Source organism: Ambystoma mexicanum, chromosome 11 (genome assembly GCF_040938575.1).
Source record: "Ambystoma mexicanum isolate Mex_15411 chromosome 11, UKY_AmexF1_1, whole genome shotgun sequence".
Taxonomy (NCBI): domain Eukaryota; kingdom Metazoa; phylum Chordata; class Amphibia; order Caudata; family Ambystomatidae; genus Ambystoma; species Ambystoma mexicanum.
The window spans coordinates 357,257,899-357,281,682 of record NC_090934.1 but is presented as its reverse complement, the minus strand read 5'-3'; the positions used below and the strand labels follow the sequence as shown (position 1 = coordinate 357,281,682).

The following is a 23,784-nucleotide window of genomic DNA, read 5'->3' as shown; positions in this document are numbered from 1 at the left end:
GGGAGGATGGTGGGACGTATGGAGGAAAGGGGACTAAGGAACTTATAATTATTTACACGTCCCGTCCCCTTTCCTACATAATGCATGGGCAATTACAACTGAATGTAGCCCCAAGGTGGAGAGGAGACGGCTCCTTAAGCAAATAGGTTCCTGAGAACCGCCTGTCCAAAAGCTGCATCAGATCTAGAGCCGGCATCCAAACAGTAATGCTGGCAGAACGCCGAGTGAGTGGCCCAAGTGGCCACCCAGCTTATGACTTGCCAAGGGACATGGTGCTGGAATGAGATGGTCGTTGCCTTGGCCCCGACTGCGGGGCATGCATGTTGGCCGGAAGCGGCTTGTGCTGGTCCTCGTACACTGCTTTGATGGCCGAGACCATCCATCGGGATAAGGAGGCATTGGAGGCCCCATAGCCTGGTCTTGAGCCTCCGAAAGTGACAAACAGGGTGTCCGATTTGAGGAAGCCCTTAGTCCTGTCTAAGTAGAATTTCAGGGCGCGCCTGACATCCAGGTAGTGCAGCACTCTGTGCTTGGTCATTAGGATCGGCAAAGAACGTAGGAAAGACTATTTCCTCGTTCAAGTGGAAAGCAGACAGCACCTTGGGCAGAAATGCTGGTGTGTCTGCAGGACTACTTTGTCTCTGTGAAAGCTAGTATATGGTTCTGAGGCGACCAGCACCTGAATTTCGCTGACTCTACAAGCTGAGGTAAGGCCTACCATTAAGGCTGTCTTGATGGTGACCCGTCTGAGCCAATGGCGTCCACGAACATCAGATGGTTTGTGCGCAGCCCAAGACTATGTTAAGGTCCCACACGGGGTGCGGCCACTTGATGGCCGGTTAGAGCCTTGCAAGCCCCGTCAAATCTTTAACGATAGGATTGGAGGAGGAGAAGATCCCCTCCTCAGAGTTCCTGTAAGCCCCGATGGCTGCGAGGTATGTACGGCAGGTGTCCACCTGCACTCCAGAGTGGGCGAGGTGCACCGAGGAGGAGAGCACGTCATCCAAAGTACATGCCAAGGGGTCGATTTCCTTGGAATCTGCCCAGTGGCAGAACCTGGTCCATTTACTTTTATACTGGTAGCTTTGCTCCTTGCGCCCTGTATGATTTCCAAATCAATCTGGGAGAGGCTGAGGTGTCGTAGCGTTACCTGCTCAGGCACCACGCTGTGAGGGCTAGTTTCTGAGGGGTGGGGTGGATCACCGTGTCCCCGCCTGCTGTGCCAGAAGATGTGCTGGGCCTGTCGGGAGGTGAATCGGAGACATCAGAGGCTGAGCCGCTCCGAAAACCATGGCCTGGCCGGCCAGCATGGAGCTATTAGAATGATGTTGTGCTGGCGAGACTCCTTGATCTTGCAAATCACTCTGTGAATCAGCACCTTGCCGTTCCACTGAAGCCAAAATGCACCGTCCAGGGAGCCGGGGCCCTGTCCCTGCCAGAAGGCGAAATCAGGGCACTTCTTGTTGTGCCAGGTGGCAAAGAGATCCACCTGGGGATGACCCCAGGTGTTGATCTCCTGAATAACGAGGTTGTTTAGCTGCCACTCGTAATTGTCTGCTCCCAACCTGCTGAGCCTGTCCGCCTCCAGGTTGGATTCCCCCGGGAGGTGGACTGCCGTGAGGTAGATGTCGTTTTCCAGGGCCCACTCCCAAATACTGATTGCCAGTCTGCACCGAGGAGGGGATCTGGTGCCTCCCTGCTTGTTGACGTAGCACATGCTGGTCGAGTAGTCTGGCTGGATGAGGACAACCTTGCCCCTGAGAAGTGGTAGGAATGCTCTGAGCGCTAGCCAGATGGCGTTCAGTTTGAACCAATTGATGTGGTATTCCTGCTCCTGTCGAGTCCAGGTGCCATGGACCAAGATATCATCCAGGGTGGCTCAGCAGCCCTCGAGCGAGGAGTCTGTGGTGATGGCGGCCTGCGGGGTGGGCGGCCAAAAGGGCTTGCCTTTCCATAGGTTGCAGTCCCTGGACCACCAGGTTAGGTCCGGGTGGAGAGATGGAGAAACGTTGATCATCTCGGATTGAGAGCCCCGTTCATGGTCCCATGAGGCCGCGAAGTGCAACTGAATCCTCCTCATCCTCAATCTCAATCTCAATCTCTTGTGTGGAACGACTATTAGGACTGCTGCCAAGAGACCCAGGAGATGCTGGTACCACCATGCCGAAGTCACCTTTCTGCTGAGGAAGTGGGTGGTGGCCCTCTTGATGGCCGAGATATTGTCCTCCGACGGAAATACCTTCTCGGAGCACATGTCCCAGGTGAGGCCCAAGAATGTCAGTCTGCATGGGCTGCAGCTGCGACTTCTTGAGATTGCGCGAGAAGCCCAGATGGTGCAGTGTGTTCATAAGGGCATGGGAAGAGTGGAGCACCGCTTCCGGAGATGCAGCCCTGATGAGCCAGTCATCGAGCTATGGGTAGATGTGGAGGGCCAGCCCTCTGAGGAGGGCAGCCACCGTTTTCATGAGTCTGGTAAAGACCCTGGTGGCAGAGTTGAGGCCAAAAGGGAGGACCTTGTATTGGAAATAGCAGCTCATGATCCTAAACCGTAGGAAAGAACGATGGGGCTGCCAAATCGGGACGCGTAGGTACGCGTCCTTCAGATCCAGGGAGCACATCCAGTCTCCCTTGAAGGATGTCTCGGCTATAAATGCTGGCGTAACCATCTTTAATTTTTGTAACGTTGAGGAGAGTTTGAGGGTGGAAAGATCCAGCACAACTCTCAGGCCCGCCTGGTTCATCTGAATGGCGAAAATCCTGGAGTAGAATCCCAAGACTTGCTGGGAGGCTGGCACTTCCTCCACCTGCCTGGCTCTCTACGAGCAACTGGATCTCCGCCAGAAGAGTTGCTGTCCCAACTTGAGAGAGGGGAGGAGGGAGGAGAGGCTGGGATGGGTAGGTGGTACCCCGTGGATACTACGGAGAGGAGCTAGGGGTCCGCAAAGTTCTGGCAGCAGAAATGTGCCTGGAGAGCAAGCCTGCCCCCTACTGGAGACATGTGGACCCGGAGGGGTGCGTCATGCCTTCTTTTTCTCAGAGGCTGTCGCGGAGGAGGGAGACTGGAAAAAGGCCCTACTCCCCCCCCCACCCCTTTTGTTGCTTGCGCCGGTTTTGAGAAGACTAGTGGTCAGGCTGCCTGGAGCTTTGTTCCTGGAAGCCGCGTAACCCTCCCTACATACGCCCCCTGTCGGAGCGCTGCTGTGACTGGGTGTACCGCTTGGGCGTGGACTTTGTCAAGATGGATAAAGACATGGCCGTTTGTGAGCTGTTTTTCTTTTTGTCCAGCTCCTCGTCCGTGGTGGAATGGAAGAGGCTTCCACCCCCCACCTCAAACAGCAGATCTAATATGTGTTCCTGGATGTCCGGGTTGAATTTCGTTGCCTGGAGCCAGGCTGTCCGTCTCATGTTGGTGGAGATACAGGTGGCACGGCCAGAGGTGTTAATATGGGCCACGGTGGATTCCATGATGTCCTGCGCCACCAGCATGGCCTCAGCCAGTTCTGCCTGAAACGTGATTGGCTCTGCGTAGGGAGTTCCGGGAGGAAGTCTGCGATTTCCCGCCATAACCTTTGGTTAGCGCCTGCCAGCACGGCTTCGGCATTGGCTTGATGAAGATGTAAGGACGCGTTGGAATACAGCTTCTTCCCGTAGGCCTCCAAGATGTTCTCCTCCTTGCCTAGTAGCGTTGCCGTGGAGGAGGCAGAGGCCGACTGAGGCTTGGAGTATAGTAATGCCGTAGCGATCACTGAGGAGTGTGGCTGAGGATGGGCCAATAGCAAGAGTTTATCACCCTTTATCTGCCTGTACTTGGCAGAGTGGAGCTTGAGCCAACCCTTTTTTTGCCAGGGAGACTACATCGGTCTGCAGTGGAATTCCCGTTTTGACAGAGGGGTGTTGTGTGAGGACTTCAGCCCCCTCTGCTGGCTGTTCCATCTAAGGTTGGGGTAGGCCCAGGTATTCCGCCAGCCCTGCAAGACGTTCATGGAAGGCTCTGGCTGAGGATGGCGTGTCAGGATCATCCTCCTCATCCTCATCATGTGGGTCAGGAGTATCCTGCGTAGGTGGAGGAGTAGCGGGAGCCGGAGGCTGTGGTACGGGGACCGGAGCCAGAGGCGGAGGCAGAGATTGGTATGGAACCGCTTGAGGAATCGGCTGGGGAGCCGGAGGCAGAGGCTGCACGGGTCGCCGGACGAGGAGCCTGTGGTGCCGGTAGCATCGTAGGGAGCAGATCCCCGATGGCGTCCCAGAGGATAACCCCCATCCCAGGTGACTTCATGAGCCCAAGGAACCTCTCGAAGAACCCCTCTTCACAGGCCGAAGAGGTGGTAGGCGATACCGACGGGGTAGCGGGAGGATACTGGAGCCGCTGCATACCCTGCCCGTAAGGATGCAGTGGGAACCTGCCCTGCGCAAATTAAGGATAGGCTGTAGGCCACGTACCTGGTTGAGGCCAGCTCCACCTTGACACTCGCTCTTCGCCGAACTCCTGGAATGGCGTTGGACGGATGCTGATGTCTGGTGCGGCGGCCATTTTGTCGAGCTGCCTGCCACGTGTCTGTGTCGTGTTGCTCGGCTTGCTGGGCCCAGCCTCCTCCAAGACTCTTGAGTGTGGATCACGAGGCCTACCCTGCTCCTCGGGCCTAGACCCGGTAGGTGATACACCCTCGCCCCATGGGCCGGTAGAGGTTCATTTAGGCGCCCCCTCGGCCGTACTGCCAGTACTAGGGCGTGGCCCCTTGGACATAATGCCGGTTAAAGGGCAGAGCCCCTCGGGTGGACACCCGGTCAAAGAACCTTCTGGTCCTTTAGCATTGTTACCGGGAAGATCCGAGAATCCCTCGGCCAGTAGGTCAGTAGCTGGAGCAGCCTCAGTGCTGGTACCAGGAACTGAGAGGTCCCTCTCGCGCTGGCGAGTCCATGGGAAGGAGTCTCCCTTGCCCGGTGCAATGGAAAATAGAGGCCCTACCCTGGGCCTGGCTCGATGTTTCACAAAGTTTTTGAGGTCCTCTGGAGGAGACTTCTGGAAGAGCTCTCTCCACCTGGCTAGTCTGTTCTTCAGTGAGTACAAGCTTGCCAACCGTGGTCTGGGCGAAGGCAACATATGCAGTGGGCGTGGGGTTCTTAAGTTGGGAATAGCCCGTTGCAGGATGGACACCTGCCGAACCCTATGGAAGGCGACATGCGCCGGGGGGGTGAGTGTGACACCTAAGGACCTAGTACCTGAATGATGAAGACAAAAAAAGACAATGAGAAGAAGTATCCACCTGTGGAATTACATGGCTGAAGCCAAACCCAGGAGGGCTGGTGAATTCGGCCCATTCCTGTCAACAGGGAAAAGGGAACTGGGGTATGGCACCAGAGGGCGGAGTCAGGGCAGCGCCTGCTCCCAAGGCAGCAGTGTGCACATGTATTAACAAGCATATTGCAGGCACCAGGTTCAGAAGGCTGTCCGCGCGTAGTGCGGCAAGTTCCCGGTGGAGAGCACACCCAGCCCAACTCCCTCCCAGCATGACGGATCAGTCAGGTCTCAATGAGCACCCCCCCCAACCGGAAGTCAGTGGCAGTCCTTACTGGCCTAGCCTTCCCCGCCAGCGGCAAACCGACGGTTGCACTCCATCACCAATCCGCCGTCTTTTGGCGCCTCTGATGCCTTAGAAGAAAGTGGGACCTTCTACTGCTATACCTTTTATTTGCTTATGGAGAGGTGCCTGAAGCTGGAGTAGGTTTCAGCCCCTTTCAGCTCCTCTACTGTCATCCAATCAGCGGTCCATTGGCCCTGATCAATGTAGGGTTGGAGACTGCACTTTCCCTGCAGATAGTCCGTGCCACTGCTAGGCCTCAGGAGGAGGATGGCACTAATGATGACTGAAGTATCAGAAAACCTGAAAGCTGGTCAGGTTCTAGTCAAGCATTGGCATGACCAGTAGCCCAACATTGTGGAGTTTACTCCAGACCAGTTAGTATATTTATAAAAACATTTTATTAATGAATTCAATCAAACAATAGAAACCAAACAGGCAGTGGATATTTCAACAGTTTTGTTATTCATTGTTAACTTCTGACCACTGCTTCTCTATCCCACCCCACTTTACGAGTCTATTACTTTACACATTCTGTTTCTGCATCTTGTGGTACGCTCTCTCCTTCTGTGGATTCTGCCGGGTCTCATATTGACCCGAACAGTTCGGCTATCAGTAATTTCCAGGCCATCAGAGACTCTGTCTCCTCTCCCCCCCCCCTGCATTACTAGTTTCTTGCCATACCATAGTTTCTGCCTCCGCCCATTTCTGTAAATCTCTCCACCACACTTCCACTCTGGGTTGGTGGCAGGTCTTCCACCCCATGGCAATTCTCCTTTTTGCAAGCACATAAGCCAGATCTTTCAGTTTACCTACGTGCTTGAGCTTCTGTGATCTTGGGAACCCCCCCCCCCAACAGACAAGCCCACACCGTGTCTACCACAATCTTGACCCCCTTTTTTTTTCCATTCTCCCTTTTATTTCACTCCAAAAGCGTTCGATGACCGGGCATGCCCAGAACATATGCACCATGCCCGCGTTTTCCTCATCACACTTAGGGCATGCCTGCCATCCTGCATTCTCAAACCTCGAGATCCTTTGGGGTGTCATATGTGCCCTGTGAGTAATATACAGTTGTATCTGTTTCAATCTCGCATTTCTAGATAACTTATGATACCCCTGTGCCCGTACCCACATCCCGTCCTCCATTGGGGCTCCTACTTCCGTTTCCCAATCTAGTCTCAACTGTGTGACCTCCTTCCCCACTTTAGACATCAACATCTCATATATTCTAGATATCTCGTGGCCTCCTTCCGCTATGTCGTATATCACATCAATGGTGGCATCTGGTTCTTTCTCCAGCACAGTTTCGGGCCATATTATCTTAATTCTCTGCACCATTCTATGGTATGTAATATACTGGCCCGCATGTAATCCAGTTTCTTCCCGCAGCCCATCAAAGGTAATGATAGAACCCCCCGCCAAATATCTCCCATTGTTGCTAACCCAACCGGTTCCCAGTGGTTTCTGATTATCATCCTTAGCTGTTCATCAGCCCCTGTTAACGCAGCTAGTGGTACTTGCGGAGAGCATGGGGACAGGTTCTCCATCATCTGGCATGCCTAGCGCCACATACTCCACCCCAATAGCATCATCTTAGGGCGCCCTATAATTTCTCCCTTGGGCACCCACATCATCTCTTTCAAATAAAATGGCGCACTGTCACGCCCGAACAGCCTGGATTCAGAGGTCTCTTCATCGGAGAGCCATTTGGCAACATACTGCAACAGGCTTGCTACATAATACACCTCATAGTTGGGCAATTTTATCCCTCATTTATCATAAAAATTCTGTAGCTTCCATAACCCCAGTCTGTTTCGCATGCCATGCCATAGAAAATCCCTGCACATGCTATTCAATTTGCTGACGAACTTCTTAGGTATCGAGTATGGTATATTCCCAAAGTAGTGTAGGAGCCTAGGCAGGACCACCATCTTTAGCATTGCTCCCCGGCCCATCGTCGTCAGGGGGAGCTTTGCCCAGAACTGCATGCATTTTTCAATTTTTTGTATGGCCACTTTTGTGTTGCACCTATGCTCCTCTTCCACTGTGTGGTATATGTCTATCCCTAGGTACCGGAATGTGCTGACCGCCCATGGTACTTGCAATACGGGCAATCGCTCCACCGGGATCCCTTTATACCCTCCTAATGGGAACATGCGGGACTTCTGGGGGTTCACCGCTATACCAGACAACCCCGCATATCTCTCCATTACTTCAAGAATGTATTGGAGATTTTCTTCCGGGTGCTGCAAATACAGCAACATGTCATCTGCGTATAGGGAGATCAGATGTTGCTCCCCTTTCGCCTCAATGCCTATGGTGTCATATTGTTGTCTCAGGTATATTGCTAGGGGTTCCAGGGCCAGTATATAGAGCATTGGAGACCACGGACATCCCTGCCTAGTGCCTCTACCAAGCTGCCACCTTCCCGATATTATTGATCCTGTCTTAACTCTAGCCAGTGGTTCGCTATACAGTATTTTTGCCCACCGCACATATATACGACGTATGGCACCCCTTTTTCTAATTAGGAACTACTATTGCCTTGACAATATATTTTTGTGGTTTTCTCTACATTGTTAAATGTGGCCATAGCCTCTGATCACCAGCCGGGTGACCCTCTTCAGCCGACTTGAGGTTCAGACAGCTTGGCAACATGAAGTTAATACTGACTGAATTTTCAGTCTGGTTTTATATTGGCACTTTGTTTCACTATGCATTTTATTCTACAACAATATGCTGCTATTTAGAGATGAGCTCGTAACAAAATTTAAAATTTAATATGTATGTTTTAAACAAATGAAATTTAAATAAAATATTCATGTTTTTCAATTATTGTTTGTTTTATATGGCCTGATCTGTGATTCCGAATTTCGGGGGTCCCCTCTCTCCCCAACCCATTGCCGGTCACCACTTTAACTTGAATTTTGTTTCCGCTGACACACTCTCTGTTCACTACATTTGTTATTTCCTCTTTGTCAGCGAAGTAGAGGTTTACCCATCTTTTGTTTTGCTTGCCCACCGCACATAACCAGGCCCTAACCCATAGCACTCCAGGGCCGCAAGCAGCCATGGCCATTTAACTGAATCAAAGGCCTTTATTGTGTCCAAGGACACAACCGCCATTTCACCTTCCTTTTCACTGCCTCTTTCAATAATTCGTTGTAGTCGTCTATGGTTATTGGTGATGTTCCTATTTGGGACATAACCTGTTTGATCAGGGTGCATTAGTCTACCAATAACCCTCTTTAGTCTATTTGCTAAGACAGCAGTCAAAATCTTGATGTCTTGATTCAGCATCAACAAGGGTCAATAGGAGCTGCAGCTGTGCTCAGGTTTATTAGGTTTGGGAAGTGGTATTATAATTGCTTCTCAGCGACTCTGGTAAGCTCCCCGTCTCAAACACTTTGTTTAACATTTGCCCGTCTGCCCCCGGGGTTTTGCTAGTAGGCAACTGCCTCACCACCTCCCTCAATTCTTCTAAGGTAATCGGTGCATCTAGCTCCTCTTTTTCTTCCTCACTTATCTTAGGCAATCCTATGTCCTCCAGCGTTTCTTTTATTGTAGCGCATCTACTCTTGCCATCGTCTCCATATAATGACTTGTAATAGTCTGCAAATTCTTGATCAACTCCCTCTTTGGTATCAGTTACGCTCCCGTCTTCTCGCACTATGGTCCTGATTGTGGCTCTGGGGGTCTCGCTCTTATATAACCACGCCAAAAGTCTCCCTGGCTTATCACCTCCCGCATGCTGTCTCTCCACATATTTTTTATAGTTGAGATTACACAATCTATCCCAATATTCCGCACATTTTTGCTGTAGCATGGGTATCAATTCTGACTTCTCAACTGTACCATCTTCGCCCCTTAAAGCCTCTTCTAGTTTCTCCTCTGTCTCCTGTAGGTCAGCCAGGATCCCACCTTGTAGACCTTTAGACTTTGCTATGGCTACTCCCCTCATCACGACTTTGAAGGCCTCCCACAGTGTTTCCGCCGAGTCAACACTACCAGTATTCGTCCCAAAATAGTTTACAATCTCCTCCCTCAAGTCCTCCCTAAAAAAGAGGTCTCTCAGTGCTTCCGCTCGTAGGCGCCATGTCGGAATCCTTGCTCTCGGGAGGGGGTGGGGGGAGGATATTGACATCCGAGAATCCGAGGTGAGTGGTCCGAAAGGACCCTAGATTTATATTCTATCTGTGTAATCTCCGCTATCACTTCAGTTGTAAAGTTGTAAAGACATAGTCCAACCTTGTGAGTAGTTGCTGTGGGGCAGAATAATGTGAATATTGCCTCTCCTGGGGGTGTCTCGTTCTCCATGCATCCTCCAGGCCAAAGTCACTCAGCAATATCTGTAGCGCTTTAGCGGCTGGGATAGGTCTATCCCTCTTCCCATCCGATCTGTCCACCCTTGGATTCAGTATGCAGTTGAAGTCCCCTCCCCAGATAATCGCGCTCCCCACACACGTGCTCAGACTCGTACACAATGTTCTGTTGTACGCTGCTGTGTTCTGGTTCAGGGCATACGTATTCCCTATACTTATCTCTCTATTTTCGACCAGTCCTCTCAATATAACCATCCTCCCATCTGTCTCTGCTACCACTTGCAATCGCTGGAAAGGGACATGTGGCACCACCCATATAAGCAAAGCCCTGGCATAAGCGGAATATGATGAGCCCACCAACACTTCCTTCCACCTCCCGGCAATCATATCCATTCTCTCCCGTGTCAGGTGAGTTTCTTGCAGCAGTGCAATATCTATTTTCTTCCTACGCAGGTACAGCATAACTTTATTTCTCTTTAAATAACTATTGAGCCCTCTTACGTTCCATGTAACTATTTTAAGGTCCCCCATGGCTGATTCGAATTCCGTTCCTCCTCCCGCTGGTGCAGTCTAACTTTAGGTTCCATTCCAGTCTATATAGGCTTGTTCCCCAATTTAAACTCCCCTTAACCAAAAACACTCCAAACTCCCTGTTCTCCCCCCCTTCCACCTCCCGTCCCTTCCCCAACAACACCCCCCTTAACTGTTGCCCAGCTCCATCCCTGGATCTCAGGCACCCCCGCATCTAGCTCTTTCCGGCCCTCGCCTGTACCCGAAGCTCTGCAGGGGGAGGTCGCCCTAATGGCTAACCTACTGCTATCACAACTATTGTTCAGGGGGTAGGGTGCTTTCGCCCTGCCGCTCCTGTTTGCTTCAGTTCAACCCGACATTGCTACACAGTTTGCGTATGTATACATGCTGCTATTCCAGTTCCTTAAGTTCGTTACAGTCAATCGTATCCCAACCAACTATCCACCTTACTCAGTCGCACCCCTCAGTCTTAATCTTTATCATGGGCATTGCTGGGGTGCTCACTCTGTGCCATATCAATATACATACAGTATCCCAGTCACTTATCGTGTTCCTCCTGCGCCTGTTCCGTGTCTCGTTCCGGGCAACCCTGCAGGTCCAGCCATGTCGTTGCTTCTTCCGGAGTCTCACAAAAGTACATTTTGCTCTTATACAGCACCTTCAATTTCGCGGGGTACAGGAGCATATATTTTATTCCAGCAATGCGCAACCTCCTCTTGATTGCCACATAGCTGTACCGTTGCCTCTGGACCAGCATTGTATAGTCAAGATACGCCGTGATGGTGCTTGAGGCCCTCTCAATCGTTCCCCCTTTACGGAAGTGCTCCAATATCTTCTCCCGATCTTTATAGTTCAGTATTTTTGCAATTATTGCCTGGGGAGGGGCCACAGGCTTCGGCTTCCTCATAAAGGCTCTGTGTGCACGCTCCACTGCAAATCCTTGCGAGTGTTTTCCGGCCCCCATTTCTTGTAAGAGTAGGTCCTGTCCTTCCTCCCCCTCCGGCAGGCCACCACGTGGATGTTCCTTCTTGCTCTCCCTTCCGCTTCCTCTGCCCGATTCTCCAGGTTAGCAACCTTTTGCTTCAGTACATGAACCTCCTTTGCATTGTTGGTGCTAGTGTCCGTGTTGATTTTCACCGCACTCTCCAGGCTGCTCGTCCTCTCTGCCATCGCCCTAACATCCTGCCTCAGCAGTGACTTCTATGCCTACTGCATCTATTTTAGCCTCCAGGGAAGTGCGCAGGTCTGACATCGCTATACCCCATGAGTCCCTCAGCTCCATAATGGCCACTAGTATCTGGTGATTTTCAGGCGCTACGGTGCTCTCCAGTGGCACTGGCAATCCTTTGGGCGCTATGGCCGCCGGAGATTGCTGAGTTTTGGCAAATGCCTCCATTATGGGTTGTTTGTTCTTGTTCTTACTGACGGCCCCTCGCCCTGTCATCTTGCGGCCTCAGTTATGCTCCCGAGGATGCTTGGTCTCGGGTGTGTTGATCCCGCTCCTCCGAGTTGATACGGCACCAGTATGGCTCTCCGGGTCTGGGGCAATTATCCCAAAGGAGCCCCGGCATAGGCTTGTGTCTGCTGAGCTATTTCTTAGAGTGGGTTGTGTCCTCCCACATTTCAGATTGTCTTATTGCGTCTTAGACACCACGCTGTCCCTTGTCGTGATCACCTAACTTCCAGGCTCTTAACAATCAGCACCCCACCTTCTGCATCCCCAGCAGTCTCTCTTACTTCCACCTTTGCTTGGATTCACCCTACATGCTGTCTCCACGTGGAAGCGTCCACTTTTTAACTCTTTGACTCCACAGGGGTCATATGCTTATCTGCAGCCCCCCAGAGTATCCACAGCCCCCAATGTTATAATTCTCCTTATTCCCAGGGGAACAGGCGTACCTTCATTAGAGCTAGTCCAGTGGTTTTATAGTACGTCTTCCGGTAGCCGTTGCTACCAAGTGCCCGTTTTCTCCATCATCAGCATCTGTTATAAGCTATGAGCAGCCGCTGTCTGCATTTGCTGCCCTTATTGCTGAGACTCCATATCCAGTTACACAGCTCAGCTCGCACGCGCCATTGTCTTCTGCGCGGCCGTCCCGAACTTCACCATTCAGGTCGGGGGATCAGCTGTTCGTTCTAACAATGTATCCTTTTTAGTCCCGGCGCGCGGCTCTCAATCCTTACACAAAGGAGGTGCTCAGATGGCCGCTTCGTCTGGGCCCACCTCTGTCGCTCTCGGCAGCATCAAACTCGCGCAGCCAGCTCCCTCGCTGGATCTCTCGGGGGAGCCCGGCTTGCGCTACAATGTATACAAATTTCGCCGCTCCCTGGCTCAGCTGCTCAATGCGAACTGCGAGCGAGCGTGGAAATGCTCCGTCAGGCGCCGCTTCTCGGGCGAGCTCCGCGCTGCACTATTCATACTCGGGTTTCGTGATCCTGATGATAGGGGGACCCGATTCCTTTGTCCTCTACCATTTTGTGGGACTACATGCCCACCGAGTCACGCCTGAAACAATCGATATCTCGGGTCCGTTTACTCCAATTAGCCTGCAATTTGCTGTGGTTGTGGGGCACACCTTCTGACGTCTTGGCTACTAATTTCAGGAACTTCTAGCACCATTTAGATGCGTGGACACGGATCGACGTCGGATCACCGGAGCTGCAGCACAGGAGCACGTCCTACTCCATGGCTAGTTAGCCACGCCCTCCAGACCAGTTGTTATTAGTGATGGTTCCTACAAGGCAGAGGGCCTTACACAACAAATGGATTGAACCCTTCAAGTTTGTAGGCAAACTGGAGAGGTCAATTATTTAGTGGACTTGGGCAACCGCAAGGAGGCACCCAGGGTCTATCACACTAATCATTTGAAGGCTTATATCACCAGACTAGAAATAGGAGCTTTGCTTTTAGCCTCTGCACAAGAGGAGGAGAGTGAGTCTCTGCCTGATCTCCTCAGTGGACAACCTTCAGATGAAACCAGTGAGGGATTTAAACTCTCCTCATATCTGAGGAGAGCCATACTGGTACAGCAACAGGAGAAGTGCACATCTCCGTTAAATCCGTTTGACTCCCTATTTTCACTGACACCAGGCTTGACCCCCCTGGGGCCAGCATGAAATCCTGACTGGTGACAGTTTCCCTGTCAAAAGCAGGGGCTACAGGATGTCTGATCATGTCACAACACATATAAAATAAAGGAAGAGGTCAATAAGATGATTGATCATGCTATGGGAAACATACATGGATTCTAGGGTGAATGCATTCATGAAATCAATGCAGTCAGATACGCCGGCATCGCTGGAACCTAAGGCCGCACTGCTGGGTGCTTGTAGGGATGGTGAGGTGAACACACAAGAGTGGAAAAAACATTCCTTGCCGTCACGCTGGGCCTTACTAAAAGACTCATAGCCACCATGTGGGGCACACCTGATGGACCCACGCAGAGTAGATGGACTAACGAGATGGACAGATGTGCGTCCCTTGAGAAACTTCTATACTGTGCCAGGGGCTGCCCCAGTAAATTCTTGAAGGTATGGGGTAAATTGACTGGCACCACATAACTTGGCAACACCCAGAGCACTACTTGGGCATAAACCCTGACCCCGCTGCCCTCCCTGGGAAATCCCCCTGCTCCTTCCTATCAGGAACTGTGTACCCCAATGATGGAACTCACGCACTTTATGATGACCCAAACTGTTGATGGTTGGACCCATCTGGTCCTGGCTTCTTGTTTGATCGACCTACTGCCGTACTCCGTTTTATTCAATGGTTGTTTGTTTGAGGGATGGGAATGCATGTCCGAGCTTCTTGTAAATCAATAAAAAGAATAAAAAGAATTTATCCCAAAGGAAAAAAAAAAACACAAGATGCTTGATCTTGGTGTTATTGAACCAGCTACCAGTCCATGGGCTAGTCCAGTTGTGCTAGTGCCAAAGGCAGGAATCGGGGAATTGAGATTCTGCGTGGACTATAGGGCTCTGAATGAAGTCACCAAGATTGATGCCCATCCTTTACCAAGGACAGGTGAACTAGTGGATACACTAGGATCTGCCAAGTTGCTCAGTATATTTGATTTGGCTTCACGCTATTGGCAAATAGCACAGACAGACCACGCCAAGGAGAAAACCGCATTTTCCACCCCAGGAGGCTTATACCAATTTAGGGTTATGCCTTTTGGACTAAAGAATACACCTGCTACATTTCAAAGGATGGTGAAACAGGTTCTGAATGGGGTAAAGGACTTCTACATGGCAACATTGGATGACATTGCAGTGTTCAGCCCCACTTGGGAAGACCATTTTCATCACCATGGATATGTTTTGCAGGCTCTTGAACAGGCCCATCAGACCATACAGGCAAGCAAATGTCAAATTGGTCAGAGTAAAGTGGCCTACCTTGAGCATGAGGTAGGAGGTGGTGAGATTAGGCTCTTGCCTAGCAAGATACAGGCTGTACAAGACTGGGTCACCCCTACTACTCAAACCCAAGTGGGAGCCTTCCTAGGACTCACTGGGTACCAAGGAACATTATAGAGAACTATGGGACCGTAGCTTCTCCCTTAAATGTCATCTCCTATCCAGAATTCCCCAAAAAGCTCAAATGGAATGAGGAGTGTGCCAAGGCATTTGAAGGGCTGAAACAAGCACTCTGCAAAGCTCCAGTTTTGAGAGCTCCTGATTATAGCCAATCCTTCATTGGACAAACAGATTGTCATGATCTCTGCTTCCAAAAGGTCAGGGTTTTCCCAACTCCCTTGGAAGCAGATCCATAACCCAGGTTCCGAGTGCCAACCAGTCCCAATTGGGACCTTTTGGACCCAGTCCTGGCGCCAGTGGCACCAGGCTCATAAACATGCCCAGTCCCAGCGCTGGAAGCGCCGGGCTCATAATGCTTGGGTGGACTTACCTGCAGCAGACCATGCTGCTTACTTGCCTGCCAGTTGAGTCTCTGATCCTCTTCTGTTTGGAACTACTTTTCCTGTTGGGTGGGGCAGGAGCCACTCCCTAGATTCAGACACTGGAACTCTTCTGGAAAGCAGGAACTCTTTTCTTAAGCGTGGCTGTGGAAGGAGACACCTAAGCACTACAGGAGGCTATTTAAACCACACCCGATGGATGAATCTTGCTTTGCGTTATTCAGCATCCTCAGCAGCAGAACGCTCATCGTGTCTTCTGCATCTGATCCTGGGCCTAAGGAAAAAGGCTTACCATTCTGAATCCAGTCTTCAGCAACACCTATAAAGACAAGAAAGAACAGGTTAGCATTACGGTCTTCAGTGACAGCTCTTCACTTACCTGGTCCATCGGCTGTCACCAACGCCTCGCGCTGCATTCTGGCATCTGAAAGACAAAGGCTTACCTACTCTTCGTGCGCTCCGGAGGTCTTCACACTGCATTCCGGCATCTGAAAGACAAAAGCTTACCAACTCTTCGCACGCTCCGGAGGCCTTCGGCGCTGCATCCCGCATCTGAAAGACAAAACAAGGTGCGTTTAAAGACATTGGGGAACTTTAATACTCACGTGCCATTACTCCTTTCCACATCTAACCCAGTGGGTATTCCGGCACCCTGCAGCCGCCCCGAACTTGTACCTGCAAAATAAAAAGATAGTTAGAGCGCATCGTGAATCAGGCAACAAGCGCTTACTTACGTGCTTCCAGGCGCTTCTATTCATCACATGGGCTCCATCTTCAACTCACTTCAGCCCGCCATCCGCCATCGCCGGAACCCTGCAAAACAAGAGACATCATTACTAAAGACTTTAAAGACATTAGAATTACTCGAAACTTACCGTTCGTGCAGTAAACGACAGACAGCAGTCCTCTGAAGTCAAGAGGCCTGCTCCCCTTATCCAGTGAAGAAACTGGTTACAGCACCCTGCCTCGAGGCAGATAGAGAGCACGGCGTTCACTTACCTAAGGTGAGTGCGTTAACCTTTGGGGTTCTACAGGAGAAGAGAAAGGGAAGAAGAGAGAGACATTCAATAACCCAGTTCATTAATCCCACATTTTCTATCTGCAGACATCTTACCCTTCGAGCCAGACATACAGTGCACAGAGGTCCAGCCCAAAGAGCCAGCCGTGTGTTACACATCACCTTTGAAGATACGGTATACGCCCAGTCAAGACCGGCGCCTCTACGGGAATCAGGTGAGCGTTACACAGATGCTTCCAACACACGGATAGGTGCAGTCTTGAGTCAACTGGATGAGCAAGGCAGAGAACACCTATTTGCTTCATCAGTAGAAAGCTGAAGGACCAAGAGACAAGGTGGGCAACCATGGAACGATTGTGTTTTGCCATTGAAGTTTAGGCCATACCTGTATGGTTCTACTTTCCTAATTCAAACTGACCACCAAACCTTGAGATGGTTAACGCAAATGAAAGGGGAAAATACTAAATTGTTAAGATGGTCCATCAGCCTCCAAGGGTTTGATTTTACCATAGAGCATAGGTCAGGATGCATTCATCAAAATGCTGATGGTCTCTCCAGGAAGTATGACCGACTGGACCAAGAGATTCATCCAGGAGTGGATTAAATCCCCCTGTCCCAATGAGCGACAGGGAGAATTTTCATTTCTGTGCTAATTCCCCTCACACCTTTTGCTGGACTTGGGGCTTGTGATTTTTTTTCCTCCTTAGTGAGTGGGGCCTTTTTCTCACTCCCTCATGTGTTTTTCCTGAGATTTTTGTGTTTTACTGTTTTATGACAAACTCCATAGGCATCTGCTTTTTGTATAGTGACACAAAGCACCTTGGACTTTTCTGAATGTTTAAGTACCATTCCAAAATTAAGATGATCCCTGTCGTACTTTTCTCTTTTGTGGGACCAGCACACACCACTCTATGTGGAGTGCTGGGGGTAACCAAGTAATTCCTCTCCCACCTATGTAACATTATTACACTAACTTACCTTAAATGGCAGGTGGCAATGGTTTCATTTTACAAGTGTGCATCTTTACCGCAGGCAGAACCCTCAACTGCAGTACAGCACCGATGGGAGTCCATTTCCTCAAAATGGTCCTCGGTCTTCTTTTTTCACCATTTTTTGTTTGTTAATTTCTTCTGGGCTTTTACTTCGTTAGTTGAAACAGTTTTGAGTCCTTTGTGTGTTTAGTCTTTGGCAGAAAGGTAGGAAGTGAGGGAGGGTCCCAAAACCACCCTGTGTTAGGAAGAATTTTCTATTTAGGCTGAATTTCCTAACCTAGTGAGTCCCCCAGCAGCTTTGCTGGAGTTTGTTTTTTTCCTCCTGCCAGGAGTGAGACTTTTTTTCCCACTCTTGGACATGATTTAAGGTGTTCCTTTGAATGTTAATGTGTTTTATGGGCTATAGGGTCCTTTACTCCATAGGGTCTCATGTGTTTTTATTATGTGTGTTACACAGCACCCTCCGTGCAGTAACACAGGGGTGTCATAGTGACCCCCCACCATAGACTCGATACCCTGGGACTGACTACTGTCTCCCAGGGCATGTAAAGTCACCATTGGCTTTACTAGTCCCAAATTATTAACAGAAGCCAGTACAAACCATCATATTGTGGATGTACTGGTTGGGGCAATTCGATTGCCCCGGGGTCTGTTAGTCGAGGGGGCACGTCTTCGTCCCCCCTGATCGAGTTTTGGCTGGTGGCAGTGGAAACTACTTTTTATATTTGACCGCAAATATTTTCCTATGGGATTTTCCCATTGTTCGAGGCTACCAACTTTAATTATTTAATTCTCTTAGCCTCGAACATACCGCTGGTTTATTTATTTAATATTAATTCGCTGGTTGGTATTTTTTGCCAGGACTCGATTCTAAAATGGCGTTTGTGTTGTCTTCTGTGACTCCAACCCAAATCGAGCCCTTTGTTCCACTTTTTGGCCGGCTTCTCCACAGAAGCCTCCAAAAGTGGTGCCACTCTGTCTGGGTACCACATGGGGTGTGGGAGGGGGTTTAGGCACCCTGGACTGAGTTACCTTGGTAACTCAAGTCGCACTCTTGTGTGATTGGCCCAAGTGGTGAGCCGGCCGGCTCACCACTTAGCATGTTTGATTGACAGCTAGGCTGAGTGAATGGGGGTATGCTGCATAAAAGCAGGGCTTTGGGGACTGGAACTTCAGAAGTCGCCACAGGACCTGAGAATCCGACGAGGGAGAAGCTGAGCCGACCTACCACGACGACACCACCGGTGGAGCCCTGCGGTACCGACTCACCACTTCCCGACGACAGAGAAGATCTCCCGGCTGGAGAGGCTTCTTCCCCTGGCTGGTGGGCACAAACAGTTTTTAACTTCCTTCTTCGCACCTCAGACCTGTTTGTGGTCGAACTGCCTGTGCCAAGCACCCCGACAGCAGGATAGCCACTCACCACTGAACCGCGAATCAACGGACCGCTCCTTGTAACTGAGAAACTCCACGGCTGGTTTCTTCCCTGGCAATGCAACGGACTCCTGTCTTCCTCCACGACGAGACCCTCTCTTCCCCCGGATGAAGCATCCGCTGCCAGGAACAACTGCCCCCGCTGGAGTCTTCTCACCACTCTAAGGTACCGTGTCCGCCAGGCCTCCCTTTCTAAAGATTGCTACAAGGTAATAACTCCTTAACCTTCTGGACTGGGCTGGCCGCCTTGACCCTCTAACTGGTCCCTTTCTTTGGTCCAACTCCTTTTTGAACCATTACAAGACTTTTGTGCACTGCAACCGTGTGACCTTGGACACATTTCGTTTGATCCCCTGAAAGTGAATCCGGCCTATTGAACTCTAACTTCACGGTTTTACTTTGCCCTCGTCTCTTGTTATGTTCTTGTAAAAGTGTTGGGATCTGTTTTAACTTGTTCTCTGCTTTTCTCTCCCTTTTAAAAACGAATTATTAGAGTGCCATCTACGTTAAGCGCTCACCGCGGTCTGAAAATAAGTGGGGCTTTACTTAAGACTTGTCTAATATTCTTTTAAGGGAGTGTATATCTTTTAGTGACCATGTATTTGAATTGCTTACTATTGGTGCCTGTGTGTTTTTCTAGATGTGGTTTTTAAATAAATAATTCTATCTCTTTTACACCAAGCCCTAGTCAGTGTTTACTTGTTCTATTGTGTTCTCTTGACCTATTGTGAATACTCTGTACACTGCCCAACTCTTCTTGAGGGAAGTCTGACTGCTCAGCCACAGCTACTAAGTGAATCTGTGTGGTACAGACTGCTACCAAGTGGGTTTACTGCCAAACACCTGTAGTCGTAAATCTTCTGCAGTGGTGCCAGAGGGAACTGCACAGGTTTCTGCCTAACACCCTGTCCTTTGTCTCTAGGTGTGTATGAATGACACCAGTCCTGATTGGCCAGCTGGCTGTCACCCTGCTGCATGATTGACAGCATAGGCTGTGAATGAATGAAAAGAAGAAAAAAAAAAGAAAATAAATTGCATAAAAAGCGAGGTTTTTAGGACTAGAGGCAGGTCGACCACTGGAGAGGAACATCCGAAGAAGGCGATGTGACGAAACACCAGCAGCACCTCCTGGACCGCAAAGTGCCCGGCAAAGCCTTGTAGCTGTGCTGACCCCGTTTTCATATTGACTGACATGATATTGTATTTATGTCGCGCCCATACACAAGTGTTTCAAGGCGCGAAGACTGGGAAGACCTGTACGGGACGACTTCCTTCCTTGGACTGGTGGGACCAACTAGCCTCAAGACAAACTTCCATTTGGTGCAAACCCCCAACTTGCTGTGCCTCACCAGAGCTGCAGAAGCCCAAAGCCAGGGGTTTTGCTAGGTGTGGAAAAGACCCGGGGCTATGCTGATGCCGGAACTGTGGGGACTGGGGGATAGCTAGCCTTTTGGTTGTAGCTCCTGAGATTCTATCCGGGGCTTCAACCAAAAGACCTGGGGCTATAGCCCCCTTAGCCCCCCCCTAGAAACCTCTGGCCAGGGCTCCTGTGACCATTGACGAGTGCACCCTCTTGTAAAGTCCAAATCTGGCCAAATCTTCGTGGGGATCCTGAGGACCCTACAGAGACAGGAAATCTGGATCCAGAGTCCCCTCACCAGAATTCAGGACCGAGGGAGCAAGCTTCTTCCAACCAGAGATATTCGTTCTTTATTGACACTGAGGAACAGAGCCAAACACTGAAGTGCTGCTGAAACAAAGGAAATCCATAGCTGAGGAGTCCCTCTCCCTAGTACTGCCGCTTTTCGTCACCACCACCAAGGTCTAGGAACAAGGGTCTGCCAAGCTGTAGAAAGGTGGAATCGAGCTGGAGCATTTTTCTTTGAATTACAGGTACTGTGGGGATTGGGGTGTTCACCTTTTAGCCATAAATTGTGCTTCATATACTGCGAAGGGCTTTTGTTCCACTTTCGAGTTGATACCAACTCACCTGCACTGTTCTAACAGCTTGTGCTCGCTACAAAGTAGCTCACTTGAGTTACTGTGATTTCTTCTGAACTTACTAACTTTGTCAAGACTTTGTCTAAGAAGAAGTGCATCAGAACTATTGACTTTGTTCATTGACTTTGGATGTCCTAGCTCCCTAAATGTACTCCTCTGAACCCACCGACTATGGCAATACCTGTTCACTCATAGGTTATAACTGTGATTACCATTATTGCTGGGATAAAAGTTTACATTCCTCACTTTAGGAGATTGTAATTCTTTTACAAACTGTTGAAAGTATGTTCTCAGTCGTATTCTAACCTTTCCTTCCTTTACAACTCAATAACTGAAAATAAGTGCAATACTGACCTTAACGGAAGTCACATCCGTGTGCTGGAAAATGTGTTGGAATAAAGTACGAACCAGCTTTTATTGTCCTTTACAAATGGAATACAACCTTTGATTGAATGTTACTAGTAGATACAACTTCCTAAAGAATGCTTATTTGAACCTTGTGTATATTATAAATATGTATATATAAGTGTGTGTTACTTGGCTACTTCAATTGTACAGCTCTACAGCTCACTTTACCCCTCTAAAGATAAGCCTGGCTTCTCAGTGACACTACCAACTTGTGTAATATAGGCGTATGTTAAAAGGTGGGTTACCTAATACCAATCAGAAACGTCTTGTGTATTCCTCACCAGTTGGACTGCACCAATTCTTACCTAAGAACTCATTAAATCAGTTTGGTTGCTTTGATCGCTCGATCTGTTACTTGGATAACTGTGGTCATTCTAGAGCCAATACACGCCGAGGGGTTCAGAGCTTTCAACAGACCAATACCCATACGTACTCACCTGCCCGCTTTGATGACTTATAGGTAATTCTGGGCGGATATAATATCCCCATGATGGCAACAGTAAATTTGGATGCTTTCCTGATCAACTTTCGCTGGTACTTTCTGTGCCTACAATGGTGACCACAGGTAACACAGAATCAGGGTTCGATTCTGGAGAGGGAGACTGAGAAATGGCTACCGCATCAAAGGAATGCAGCAGGAGTGCATATTACCAACTCCTGACTCAGGGAGGTAGTGATGAAAAATAATAATACAGGACTAATAAGGGCCCATAATTGGAATCAGTACATCTAAGGATCCCTTGGAGGCCAAGTCTGGTGTCAGCAGCTGTGGTAATTCCAGCCACAATAGCGTATATAAAGCTGCAAAGTTTAAAAAGCGAATAGTTGGACCGTGGGCTCGAGCTGGCAGTCCGGTGCGCAGCGAGCTAACGCCTGTCCCAGCCCCTGCCTCTCGGCACTCGCTTGATGCTCTTGACCAGAGTGTCCTGGGGTTCTGAAGCATTTACATTAGGTAGGAGTAACGGAATAAGACTCAAGTTCTATTTTGTTGTTTTCCTGAACAGTGGCCATGATTAAGAGGGACGGCTGGGAGCATTCGTATTGTGCCGCTAGATGTGAAATTCTTGAATTGGAGCAAGACTAACCGACGCAAAAGCATTTGCCAAGATACAAAAAAGGTAGCAGGCGCCCCTCTCTCGAAAGAACAAGGCATGATAACCTGTTCAATGGTTATTAACCACATTGAGAGTTCGCAGCCTTTGCTTTTTGCTCACTGTACCTTCACAGATGGGAAATATCCATTTGCATATCAGTCTTTGTCCCGCCCACAATGGCAGTACAGCACCGAAATGCTATGGCAATTCCTTTCTGAACAAGAGTACCATCAGCAACCCCATACACGTGTTTCAGCCTTGTTGGGCATCATCAGTGAGGTGAAGCTGAGCCTCTCTAAGCACAGTGAGCAGGGAGTCCACGTCTGGTTGCCCCCAGGTAACCTAGGGCGACCAACCCCAAGTTCCTTTCAAAAATACAAAAAAGGTAGCAGGCGCCCCTCTCTCGAAAGAACAAGGCATGATAACCTGTTCAGTGGTTATTAACCACATTGAGAGTTCGCAGCCATTGCTTTTTGCTCACTGTACCTTCACAGATGGGAAATATCCATTTGCATATCAGTCTTTGTCCCGCCCACAAGGGCAGTCCAGCACCGAAATGCTATGGCAATTCCTTTCTGAACAAGAGTACCATCAGCAACCCCATACACGTGTTTCAGCCTTGTTGGGCATCATCAGTGAGGTGAAGCTGAGCCTCTCTACCTTGCTGGTGGTACTCTCGTTCAGGTTGGAATTGCCATTGCATTTCGGTGCTGGACTGCCCCTGGGCAGGACAAAGACTGATATGCAAATGGATATTTCCCATCTGTGAAAGGCACAGTGAGTAAAAGCAGTGGCTGCGAACTCTCAAGTGGTTAATAACCACTGAACAGGTTATCAGGCCTTGTTCTGTCGAGAGAGGGGCACCCGCTACCTTTGCAAACTAAATTTCAAGGAACCTGGGATTGGTAACCCTAGGTCTCCTGGGGGCAACCAGACGTGGTCTCCCTCTCACTGTGCTTAGAGAGGCATCAGCTTCACCTCACTGATGATCCCCAACAAGGGTGAAACACGTGTATGGGGTTGCTGGTGGTACTCTCGTTCAGGTTGGAATTGCCATTGCATTTCGGTGCTGGACTGCCCCTGGGTAGGACAAAGACTGATATGCAAATGGATATTTCCCATCTGTGAAAGGCACAGTGAGTAAAAGCAGTGGCTGCGAACTCTCAAGTGGTTAATAACCACTGAACAGGTTTATCAGGCCTTGTTCTGTCGAGAGAGGGGCGCCCGCTACCTTTGCAAACAGCATTTGCCAAGATGTTTTAATTATTAAAGAACGAAAGTCTGAAGTTCGAAGATGATCAGACAACACTGTAGTTCCAACCATAAACGATTCGGTCTAATGATCGGCTGTATTACTTCCATGATGCAACAAACTGCTTCTAGAAAACCAAAGTCTTTGGGCCACTGTCCGCAGAGCTTGCTGGCCGCTGCTGCTAGACCGCTAGTTACATCGATTTTGTGGTCGCTTTTAAAGCCTGAAATTTCT

At 49.7% G+C, this 23,784-nt stretch overlaps 1 protein-coding gene across 9 annotated transcripts in view; it reads right to left on the bottom strand.

The window, feature by feature from the left end:
- EYA3 (EYA transcriptional coactivator and phosphatase 3) overlaps positions 1-23,784 on the bottom strand; it is a 2,553,793-nt gene that overhangs the window by 705,888 nt on the left and 1,824,121 nt on the right. The gene's annotated exons all lie outside the window — the stretch shown is intronic.